Source organism: Lactuca saligna, chromosome 5 (assembly GCF_052625555.1).
Source record: "Lactuca saligna cultivar CGN05327 chromosome 5, ASM5262555v1, whole genome shotgun sequence".
Lineage (NCBI taxonomy): Eukaryota > Viridiplantae > Streptophyta > Magnoliopsida > Asterales > Asteraceae > Lactuca > Lactuca saligna.
Window position 1 is genome coordinate 121,102,664 of NC_136421.1, and position 13,334 is coordinate 121,115,997.

The window sequence follows — 13,334 nt, forward strand, 5'->3', positions numbered from 1 at the left end:
CCTTGAAAGCTAAATACATATGTTCTCGCAAAACTAACATAAAAAAACAAACAATAATGAGAATAACTTGTGGCATTCATCACCTTTAGTATCCAGCCACAAATCAGGACCAATTCATCCATCAAACACACAATCAGCACTCAGCAAGCCCACTCCACTACCCTCTCCAACAGCAAGTCAAAGTAAGCATCATCCAAGTGTTAGTGCCAAAAAAATCAAAACAATCATTAATTTTAACGTGTTGGGAGGAGAGCAATTGGGTAAAAGGATTGAGAAATTCATACCCATGCTTATCTTAGCAAACTTGGTTTGGAACACCTGCACAATAAAATATAAATTATCAAAAGACTAAATGACTATCTTACCCTTACATTGAAAAGTCAAAGTGTCAATTTAATATGAAACATGGGTATGATTGTATAAAAAACGGACCTTGAAGCCAGTGTTACCTAGATTGAAGTAGAATCTCTCCTGGTATCCTGAAAAAAAAAAACAAGGGACTATTTATTTTAATTAAACTTACATAAAATATAAGAGATTCTTTATGCTGATTATATGTGTAGATAATTAGAAACTTAACTGAAAGCATTTTAAGTCCGGGGAGGGATAATATCGGGTCCATATGTAGGAAAAGTATCTAAAGTACATCACCTGAAATCGATCGACAACCACAACGACTCGAGCCTAGTCGTGATTATAGCTCAACTGCCACCTTCACACTCCCGTCAGAAGTTTGTTAATCAAATATGATCACTCTTGGACACGGGCATTAAACTTAATAAAGAATAAAATTTTGCTTTCCATTTGCTTTTCTTATTACGACATTATAATATAAAAATCTTCTACATATCCTTTCTATTTGGATAAAATATGTTATAAATGGTATATATTTTTCAAAGAAAGCACATTGCTATCTGTTGCATTCATTTTTTTATCTCAAGAAATGTCTAGATTTTCATTAATTGGTAAACAAATTTAAGTTTTGTTCAGTTTTTACCTGATTGTACTTGGCTAAGCGCTCTCCACGAGAAGGAGAGCCTGCTTTGATTTGACAAGAGGCAAGACCAACCACTAGGTCAGCAATGAAAGAATCATCTATATCCCCACTTCTCTATGATATCACCACCATAACTTGGAACCATCATAACCGGTCAGCAGATTCATACACATTTGAGAGGTTAAAACATCTTAGAAAACTTCCTCAGGGCATTATGGTCACATAAATGCTATACATCATCTTCCTCAAGCAGTTTCACTGCTGTGTAAATACCTGTACCAGCTAGTGCGCCAAGGATGGGAGCTGTAAGGTAGATCCATATGCCTTTGTAGTTATTTGCAGCTCTTGCTGGTCCCAAGGTTCTTGCTGAGTTCATTGATGCTCCTGTCAGTGGCCTATATCATTTCAACAAAGGGAAAAATGTGAACAAAGAGGTTACCCCTTTTTAAAAAAAAAAAAAAAAAAACTTCTATCAACATACCCAGTTATCAGAATATTAAGAAGGTTCAATTTATACGTACCCATCTATAAGAATATTAAGCATGACAGTTGCCCCCACAACTATTCCCGCTAGCTCGCCAACCTATGGTGAAATAAAAATCAGGTTACAGTTATTTGAATAATTGCAAAATTTGTCTATGTTCATGTATATGTAAAATTTCCATAGCCAATTTTATATTAATACTATAAAATAATAAATATAAATAAATATATATATATATATATCTATATATATATATATATATATATATATATATATTACCCGTGAAGACCAGGGGTAGATGGGCGATATACACTTGTTAAGCCTAATTGTCTAGCAGCTGAAGCAGTGGTTTCGCTAATGCATGCAACAGAACCCTCCCATGTCTGTGGTTCAGGTAGAAAATCCACCAAAGCACTGTTGCATGATAAAGATTAACAGATTAGAGGTCATTTTTTTGGATTTATTTTTTAGGTTTTATGTTTTTTTGGTTGCATAAAGCAATAAAAATAGCAATGAAAGAAATGGTGTCTTCTTGAAGTCAAAGTCCATGAAAGCATGAGGAAGATATTTGTTGAATTTCGCAATATATTATAACAAAAAAGTTCGAGAACTTTATATCTAAGAATACAAATTATTGGAGTGTAATGGAGACTGAGAAAACCTGTAAATAAATAATCAGATAAGCTTCGGTTCGGTTAAGCTTTTTAAATTAGGTCATAAAACAAAGCATTGAAGTAACCCCAAAAAAAACATGTGAAACTCCTTCAAAATTTACAAACAAAAAAATATTTATATTTATATTTAAAAACATGTGAAACTCCAAAAAAAAAAAAAAAAAAAAAAAACAGGTGGCATAATTAATAGAAAATGATCTTACTTTAATTGGATGCACGACTATTGAAGACAAACTTCAAGAAGGGTAAGAAAGAAGCTGCAGCAACACCTCAACCCGTGCTGCAACAACATTTCCATTAACCCAAGGACAGAAGAAATTATGATGCTTAATTGGATCAAACTCCACTACTTCTTCAAAGTTGCTTTCCCCATTTGGAGGCCCTAAATACCAAAATATATAAATAAAATAAAAAAGATTAAATGTTCAATCATTTTTAATAGAAAAAAGGACTCTAACCTAGCCCATTTGCAGGAGGCTCACATGGTTATACATTCATGCTCTTTATGTTACATTTTCATAATCTCAGGTTCGTGAAATGGCAATGGTTTCTGCTGTTCAGGAAGCCCAGAAAGATAATCTCATAAACTTTAGTGACTACATGATGACAATTTTAGAGGTTAGTTTCTACACAAAGTCAAAGTTACACTTCAATTCTGTATTCTGATATCTACTATATTACCCTTTTACCGCCTATTTAATACTAAATTACCTATTTTTTTTTTCTATCTGTCAGGATGACTGGCAAAAGGAAAAAAGGGACTTTCTTCACAGCTTGAGCCGCATCTCCAGTTTAGCAAGGACCAATGTAACTGATTCAAGCATTGGGGCTAACCGATCAGGGCCAATATTATCTCTATTTTCTAGTCCTCACATTTCATCTGGTCCTTCTAACATGGAGCTTTTGGCAATAGTTGATAAAAAGGCTGCAACATATGTCCAGGTTGTGAGAAAACTCAATGATGCAAGAAAACGTAGTTTAGAATATAAAGTAAGTCCATCAACTTATCATACTTTTGTTGCTCGATTTATTTATTAATGTGTATTTTGTTCCATTTTTCAGTCAGCTACTGCTTTTAAGAATGCATATGATCACAATCTTGGCCTGGATTCTTCTAGTGGTAACTCAGTTACCATGAACAAGATCTGGCATCTAATTCAGGTACACATTGTTTTCATATGTAGAAGATTGCTCTTTCAAGCATTTTGTCGATAACTTGGAGTGCATATATGCTCTCTTTTTTCTGACCCATTTACTTTAATTGTACATTTATAACCATCGAAAACAAATGCCAAAATCACATACTTTAAGCATCGATTCATTGTAAAATATAAAATTAAACATCAAACTGAGGTTCAACAAAATAACATTAAGAGAGGGGTAGAGATTTTCGAGATGATCTACAGGGGATGAAGAAATAAAGTTCTTCTGTTCAAAAATAAAACCAAATAGATTCATCACTCTCAACATTTTAAAGACAAACATCAAGTAGTTAAACACAAATTTTAAACTGAAATTTAATCAATATAATGAAAAATCAGAAAAAACATACTCACAGTAGTAGTCGTGGCAGCCGTAGTTGTCGACTCCGCCATCATAAACTTTTTTGTTGAAGAAATAGGAGATTGTAGAAGCGTCCTTTTCGTAGCATAGTAACACCTCCCATTCCTGGGAGAAATAGGAGATCGTAGTTGTCGGCCGTAGTTAAACACAATTTTTGTTGAAGAAAGGAAACTTTAATTAAACGAACAACTTTACCATATTTGGGAGAAAAAATCAGGAATGGGTTACTATTAACGAACCTTAGAGAGTTTATCGCCACCAAGACGATGCAGATGCACGAAAAAAAACCATAATCCTTTTTTCTTGATTGAGAAGATGAAGTTGAGGGATGAATAAGAAGTCGTGTTCCCCTAATTTGCTGAATGGATGAAGAAATAGGACCAAGGCTAGAAGCGCAACTAGACTAGGGTTTGTAAACGTGGGGAGTCATTGTAGATGGAGTACGGTAGAGGTGAAGGGGAGAGAGCGGGGTACTTCAAAATTTTTGGGGATTTTCCATGATTCTAGTGGTGGCGGCTGCTAGGTTTTACAGAGAGTAGCAGGGGAGAAAATGAAAGAAGATATTACTATTTCAAATGTGTTATGTTTGATTAGGGTTCGCACATAGAAGGAAGTGAAAGTCGATCGGAGAAGAAGGGGTTTGCAGAGAGAAAGAAGGGAGAGAATGAAGTCGATTTGGCGGGTGTAGAGAGTAGAGAGGAAGAGGAAGCGGGTGTTCAAAATTTTGGGGGATTTAGTTTCCCCCTGAGTCCCAGAAACGCGCGTTTATTAAAATTATAAAGCGACATTTGTAGAGGACGCCCTTTTTATTATAGGTGCCCTCCGTGTTTTTAATATTTTTACATGAGACACTAATTTAAGGGCACTCAAGAATGCGCGACCTAAATCCTTAAAATTTTTGAAGAGATGACACTTTTTTAATGTCGCTCTCTAATGGGTAACATAAATCAAAGAGCGTCGTGTTTTGCGCATCGTAAAAGGCCTTTTTTTCTAGTAGTGTATGTATTATCAATAAATCTTCATTACAATGCCCTAACTGGACATGCTTTGAAGCTTTAAGATGTAACCTAATTTACTCTCCAAATGTGATGGTCAGTTGAATGAATCTTTGAATCAAATCACTTTTTGAGCAACATAGATGCATCGTTAAGGTCTATGTATGTAATAATCAAATATGAGATATCATACCGAATTGGTGGAGATGACGAGTGAGGGAGGTACAAATAGAATTTTCTCCCCCCTTCCTGGTGTTATTATTCACAACAAGACCCCTCTCTTCATTTTTTGAGGCGGCAAACCGGAATCTATCAACCATTTTTGCAACGAAGCCGCATTATCCAGTGAATCTATTTTGCAACACCAAGGTATCGGCTGAGGAGCTATGTTAGCCTTAGTTGTATCACTGCAGCTGGTGGAGATCGTGCAGCGGATGATCGTTGGTGAGGTTTTTCGTTCAGTGATCATCATAGAGAAAGGATTTCTAAGCGATAAACATTGGGATAATGAAGGTTCATCCAAGTCCTAGAAATCGCACCCATGGGTGGTGGTTCTTCGGTTAACAGCCTAATACGATGAAGGTGCAAGTGAACTAGAATGATGAAAAATTGCTTGAAGCATCGAGTATGACACAGTTACATGCAGAAGGCTCATTAAATCCATAGAAATCAAAATCAAATAAGAACCTTAATTGTCGAGAACCCTAATTGTCTATGTGTTTTGAACCCTTATCGTCTATGTATTTTGAACTTTGTCTAGGAGTTCGAAACATAAATATAAAATGACACTACAAATAAGAAGCATCGAGGATTTTTACGACATAATACATCTTTTTCTAGTGGTCTACTTACGATTCCAATATTCGATAAATGGAATTGAAGATCGGGGATGCGATAGAGCTCAACGACTTTACGTACGACTTGCTTTTTCACGTTTATATTTTTCAGATAGAAGGAAATGAGGTTTTTCCCCTTTTTAAAAGACATAAAAAAGAGAAACAAACTTATAATGGCATAAAATAGCATCGATAGAATCTTAATAAAACTTTAGTGGCATATAATGACTTGTACGGCATATAATTTATAAGCTTTAATGTCATATCAAATTAGTATGCCACTATTAAATATGAATATTAGTGGTGTAAAATGGTAAGTGCCATTAAATCTATCAATATTTATAGTGGCATATAAAATATGCCACTAAAAACTTAATATAGTGGCACAAAAAATATATGCCATAGAAGATGTATGCCACTAAATGTCAAATTGTTTGTAGTGAGAGAAGGTCTCAAACGAAGGGCCAAGGCCACAAAGAAACCAGTGGATCTTGTCCATATCATCAACAGGTTGGCCGATTGCAGCCAATTGATCACATACAGTTTTAAACCTAGAAAACGTTAGATCTAAAAGTTTTAGGCCCTAAGTGCGGATGCTACATTATCCATCCGGAATCAAGAAAGACATACATGATGTTGCAAGTGTTTGATGGTGGGATACCGAGAAGCAAAAGACTATTGTGGGGCCATTGAAACAGCTTAACCAAGGCCCTTATATGGTTAGAATTAGGTGGTTGGATGCAAGTTATAGTTCTCAAAATCATAGAAAAATTGTTGTGTTGTTGAGTTGTGAAATATGCTTGTCCATTGCTTAGAAAGCATGCATATTTTTATTCTATTAGATGTTCATTTCATGCAAAATGATTAATAGTAGAACACCCTTACAATTGTTTTATTTTTTACCACTTTTTTTTTGTTCCCCCTTATTGTTTGTTGAGGAACGTAGAGCATTTACAGTAAGGTATGTTGTTTCGGATGAGAAATCTAGGGTTTCTTCATGTTAGTCACGGTGGAGTAGCATGCAACATATGCCTGACACAGTTATTACATTGCCCATAGATGAGTTTGGTAAGTTTATATATCCACCATTAGTTTTTAAAGTTATACCAAATTCACAAATATATTATTATCAGGTGTACGTGATTCTTGCAATTATTTATCGAAAATCAATGGATATTTACCAACAAATTTAATTCTTGAGATTTAATCGTCCATAGCATGTTTGAACGTGTTGTGAAACTCACATTGACTTAAAATAGTAATAGGAATCCAAATATACATAAATTACAAAGTCCCAATCAATTTACCACAATGTGCTAATATAAAAACACCAGGGTGTGATTAATCTAATAATTAGGTAATCCAATATTCAACTAAATAAACATGCGAACAAGACTTTCATAAAACAGAATACTTATTGTTAAGCATTATTTGACATATAGAGTTGAACTCAAGGGCATGTTGAACGATAAATACATGCACGATTTTACTTTATGTACATTATGAACATCGGTTTCGTCCCGAAATTTAATTTTAAGTTCAATATAATTAGCCGTATATTATTTATTGTGATTTCATTTAACAAGTAAATCATACTTTTAACATTTATTGAAACCATTAATTTTGTAACCAAACATTTTAATACGTTCGTGCTAATTAAGTCATCTTATGTTGAAAGGATAGACCATGGATATCGTATACTCAACCTCGAATAATTACAATGTCAAATGATGAAAGATATTCTCACTTAAACAAGAAAGAAAAATGTATCAACTGTTTTTTCAAAAAAAAAAAATCACGAGTAATGTTGCCATTTACCAAAACACTTATAATAATCTAACCGTATCAGGTGTTGCCCCTCCTTGAAGTCGAAGGTGCGATCTCGTCTTGTTGGAGGCATATGTGGAACTAAGAGTAGTCTACAAATGATTAAATTTATGTTAAAAAAAGGTACTCAAGTATTGTGGGCTGTGGCCATTTATATATAAGAGTTCTTAAAAAATTACATATAAAAATTCAAGTAACACTTTATTCATCAAGCAATCAAAGTGTCATTTTGCGTAACCTTAGGGTTTTATTTGAAGATATGTACAATAATAGGGGAGCTTGATAAAAATCACCAACGCTAGATCTAGAGATCAGGATTAGGGTTACGCCCACACTATATATATATACGATATGTTAAGTTTCATTTCAATACGATTTCGCAGCCGCTGTCAATCTTGATCACCAATCGTTTCTTACATATATGAAAATCATGCATTGTTTTCATTAAGTTATCGACTCATGATAATCACCAAGAGTTCTATATGTCGATTTTTTTTTCCTTCATCATGCAGATAGATATAAAAATTAGTAAAGATCCGCCATATATACTTTGGTGTTTTTAAGATTATGTTGTTCGAGTGTCACTCACACTATACTTTGATGTGTATCCTGTTGTCAGCCTTGTAGAATCAGATTACTATCAGTTAGGTGTTCATAACATTTCAAGAGTTGGTTTTTTTGGTTTGTCCGAGGCCCCTAGCTTGAGAAGGTAAATTTATATAACGTTTTCTTATGTAAATGTTTGGATTCCAATAAATTTTTCTGCTCAACTTTCCAATTTATGCTATATCTAGTAACGTTAATTTCATTACTCTAAAGCTGACATCTGCTTCAATTCTTATTGAATTCTGTTTGGAGATTATGGAGATCGTGTTGCAGATCTGATCTGTAGTTCTTTACATGCTTTTTCCGTAAATATCAAGAAAGATACTGACACTTGGTGATCGACTATTAGATCTTTTTTAAAGCAAAACAGATCTCAGAGAGTCTTTAGTTTTAGTAATTATAATTTTTCAATCCGTAGGTTTTTCAATTAGGTTTTTTTTTTGGTGTGTTTGTGGCAAACCAAAAAAGCTAACTAATGATCAATATAATAAATAGGATGAACTGGTTGGCTGAGTCGAGTCCTTGGAAGATGAGATAAAAGACGAAAGGAAGGCTCCCCTGTAAGTTGTCCAACCTACAGTTAATATGATTAATTTTTAATACAACAACTCCTTTACCAATAATGATGGTCAAAATATCTTCATGTTAATATGATTAATTTTTTATATGTGCAGTTTGTAATTGTCACCTCTATTGTGGACTCATAATGTTTTATGGGTTAATGTTTCATTTCAGACTGCATTTGCTTGGTGATATCATCTACCAGCCACATGTGTGCATCACAGATGCGAATTTCTTCGGTCAATAAATCAGGACAATTCGTATTACATTAACTGTATAGGCCTCTTATGTTTAGTGTATTAGATAAACCGTGAAAGCATTAAACATGAACTTTTGTTATAACAGAGGCCAACTTGAACTGTATATATACATCGAGTACTTCGATCTATTAAAAAATCCGAAGTACACAACATCTACTGGTCGATCTTATACATTCCTTTGCTGGTAAAAGTAGCGGATGTAGTTTTCTTTAGTTACAGGGTGGTTTAATCTTTGTTTAAATCCTGTTTTATTTTCTGTCAAGTTATTTGTATGAGTATAAATATATATGAAATGTGTATTTGTATGTGTTGGTGTATGAAAGTATGCATATGAATCTGAATACTTCATGATCCATTAAACATATTTCACATTACTCATAATCTATTCTCCTGTGATGCAAGCACACGTTTCATAAAGGAACAACACTTCAAATGTATTAGCGTGTAAATACCTTCCCGTATTTGAAAATGTCAGTCCAACCTTTGTTGATGGCAAAAAATTTCACATCTGCCAGGATTGAGAGAGCATATTTACTAACAAAACTATTCATCATTTCTTGCTATATAATACTTGGATCACCTACTAACTCTTTGCTGCTCTTGAATTTCAAACGGAAGACAACCTGATTGCCATATCTACATTATCCATAACATTTCCAACAGAAGACAACCTTCTTCCCATATCTACAATATCCATAACAGAGCCATCAGAGTACAGGTGGTCCAACTTCAAACAAATACATGATGGGCACAGATTCATTGCTTGTCGCACGGAGGGCTCATATAGATGATTGCAAAGGGATCCTAATTCTAAGGAGGTTCAATCTAGTAGATGACCAAGCCTAACATGCAAATTAAGATGTTTTCCTTGGTTGGAGCAATGTGATTCCAAATAGTGTTGCAAGTATTACTTTTTGACAAAACATCGTCATCTATAGTTGATGTTTGTCAAAGTGGTAGACTGTTGGAAAGTGTCTCCAAGATCATTAACTACTGTTGATATCTATAATAATAGGAAGGTTCTCTTGAGTTGCCTTCAATGCTCAAATCAAGTAGAATCAACAAAAGGGGAATTGATTTATTACGTATTATGGTTTAATAACTAATTATAAAGTAATTTCAAAATATTATGAGAATTAATTAATAGTCTAATTAATTTAAGGGTTGAATAGCAATTTATCAATAGCTTATTAATCGGGAATACTATAGAACCTATCGTGGATAGTATTCGTATTAGAATTAAAAGGAATTTCATTTTGGGGATATCTCATCACATAAGGGTGGAATGATAAAACTGATCGGTTTTACGCAAAACAAAATAAATAAATAAATAAACAAAATAAGTGTGCATGCAACCCTAGAATAAGATCTATGTTTTCTCTAATTAAATATACAACTTTCAACATCATATAAGAAACACTAGCATACCTAACATATTTTCGAAAATATGATTAGGGCTAAGAGAAACATACCTTGATTGTTGTTGACAAATAACAAAGAACTTTGTGTTGTTGAAGCTTTGATAGAAAGCACCACAAATATCGTGCCTCTAGTGGTTCACACTCAACACTAGCAACAAGATGAATATGGAGAGAGGAGAGGGGCATATAAGAATTTTAGTTATAGGTCTAAAGATATGAGTGGCCAAAATCCTTCGGGATGAGGGCTCTCTTATTGTCCAACAAGGATGCTGTAGATAACCCAAATTTTAAGATAATAATAATATTTCAAATGGTTAATTATCTAACGACTTATTTATATTTATAGAAACCAAGGTTGTCAAGATCGGGATCCTACCTAGGATCGATTTTGGTTTTGCAAGATCGGGATCGTAAGATCGGGATCGAGATCCTAAGATCCCACAAAATAGAATATAATTTTAATTTATAATATTTAATCATGAAAACTATTTCAAACATTTAGTTTTTCATTTAAAAGTTATAAAAATTTCAAAATATTAGTCATAAATCACAATAAAAAATGATAAATGGTAGATTGGTAAAGGATAAAAGGCATAAAGTGGTAAAAAAAATTCATTTGCAAAAAAAAAAATCATTTGAAAAAAAAAAAAAAAAAAAAATCAAAGAAAGGTAGGATCGGATCGGATCTCGATCCTACGATCCTACCTACGATCTTACGATCTTACCTGCGATCCTACCCCAAATACGATCCTTTTACGATCCGGATCGTTTTTCATACCTAGGATCGTAGGATCGTACGATCCTACGATCAGGATCGCGATTTTGACAACTATGATAGAAACCCTAGAATATCCTTATTGAAACCGTCAAACCTTCTCCAAGAAGGTTCTAGAGCCTCTTGTTCAACTATTGAACAATTGGACATTAGACCCTAGACATTTAATTAATTCTTTTAATTTTTATTTATTTCTGATTAAATATTAATTATATATAACTATTTGTAATTAATATATTGTTCTCCAAACATATTAATAAATTATTTATTTCAATTTATTAATTATATAATAAATCAACCTCTCTCTCTCTCTCTCTCTGCAAAAGTCATGTCGTCCAGTTGCTTGTTATGAGGCAACCCAAAATAACTATGCTACAATCAGTTCAAGTATATACAAATTATAGTTATGGGATTCGACACTTAATCCAACAAAAACAGTGGAAGATATCCAAATCCAATAATACTTGCTTATTCTTGGCTTGAAGCTTCGCGTCTTCTTTCTTCCTTCTTGTGGAGGAATTCATTAAGAGTTTAACTCCTCCTAGTTATATTTTGACTATATGCACTTTTGAGTTTACTGGTTATGAACCAAGAGAGGGATTCCGGTTTGAGTCATTTCCATGTAAACAAGGTCACGAGCACGAGAGCTCAAGCACGAAGCCATACATCCATAGGTTGCATGTACACTTAGGTATATCATAATTTATTTTTTTCACTACCTAGTTTAAGTGTTTTGGATACATAGAAAACCTAACATCTAAAAGTTTTAGGCCCTAAGTGCGGATGCTACGTTATCCATCCGGAGTCAAGAAGGACATACATGATGGTGCAAGTGGTTGATGGTGGGATACTGAAGAAGTGAAAGACTATTGTAGGGACATTAAAACGGCTTAACCAAGGCCCTTATATGGTTAGAATTAGGTGGTTGGATGCAAGTTATAGTTCACAAAATCATAGAAAAAATGGTTGTGTTGTTAAGTTGTGAAATATGCTTGTCCATTACTTAGAAAACATGCATATTTTTATTGTATTAGATGTTCATTTCATGCAAAATGATTAATAGTAGAACACCATTACAATTGTTTCATTTTTTACCACTTTTTTGTTGCCCCTTTTTGTTTGTTGAGGAACGTAGAGCATTTATAGTGAGGTGTGTTGTATCGGATGAGAAGTCTAGGGTTTCTTCGTGTTAGTCATGGTGGAGTAGCATGCAACTTATGCCTGACACAGTTGTTACATTACCCATAGTTGAGTTTGGTAAGTTAATATATCCACCATTAGTTTTTAAACTTATACCAAATTCACAAATATATTATTATGAGGTGTACGTGATTCTTGTAATTATTGATCGAAAATAAATGGATAATTACCAACAAAACTATATAACTAAAAAGAATATACCTCGTTTATAGCAAGAAGATGAACAATTCGAGGCCAAATGTTTCCATTGACCAACGTTGATGGTGTAACTTGCTAATTTCCTTTGTAATACATGTGAACATTTAGACACATAATATATAAATAAATAATAACACGTTATCTATAAATGACATAATACGACATTTAATATTCCATAAAAGAAAATACATTTAATTCATAAAACTTATAGCAACAGACCTTTAAATTTTGCTTCCTCTGATGTTTCCAATTGTTCCACTCGTCCAACTTTATACCTTCAAAATTTACATAAAACTGTAAAGTTTGGGAATAATTATTTAATGATAATCCCTGAACTTGTAAAAAATCAACAAATGACAAGACTTTTAACATTTTAAATTGTATATTATTCTTGTAACCAACAATACTAGTACATTCAAAATCATTAGGTAACATTTGTATTCTTTTACCTATGACCTTGCGAGATCATGCAAAACTATTTAGTTTCACTACAAGGTGCGACACTTACGTGCGATACTTATGTGGTGAAAAATCCACAATATTATTTTATACTATAAAATAGTTATTGCAATGTATCTTTAGAAAAATGTTATTATATTGCATGTTTAGCTGAGAAATTTGGATTTTCTGTTACTATTAATTTATATTTTTCAGTTATGTGAATACATCAAATAACTATTTCTCATTTCATTTACAAGACTAAAGCCCAAACGATTTATATTTATTTATTAGGGGTTATTAAGTTACCACTTATCCTAGACAATTATAACTTATCTGACTAAATTAACAAAAAAAAATTCAAATAATTTAGTAACGATTTATGGTATTAGCATTAATAGTTATGTTTACTATCATGTAGTATAACCATAAGCTAAATATGTTTCAACACTTGAAATATAAGTTGTACTTTAAAAATAAATATATTTTCAGTTTCTCT

The 13,334-nt window shown here is 33.2% G+C and overlaps 1 long non-coding RNA gene across 1 annotated transcript; it reads left to right on the forward strand.

Annotated features, from left to right (window-relative positions):
* The first annotated feature begins 7,760 nt into the window (after nt 1-7,760).
* Nucleotides 7,761-9,108, forward strand: LOC144997767 (uncharacterized). Its single transcript, XR_013659933.1, has 3 exons — nt 7,761-8,085; nt 8,478-8,542; nt 8,718-9,108. It is a non-coding gene; the product is annotated as an uncharacterized LOC144997767 (long non-coding RNA).
* Nucleotides 9,109-13,334: the final 4,226 nt, after the last annotated feature.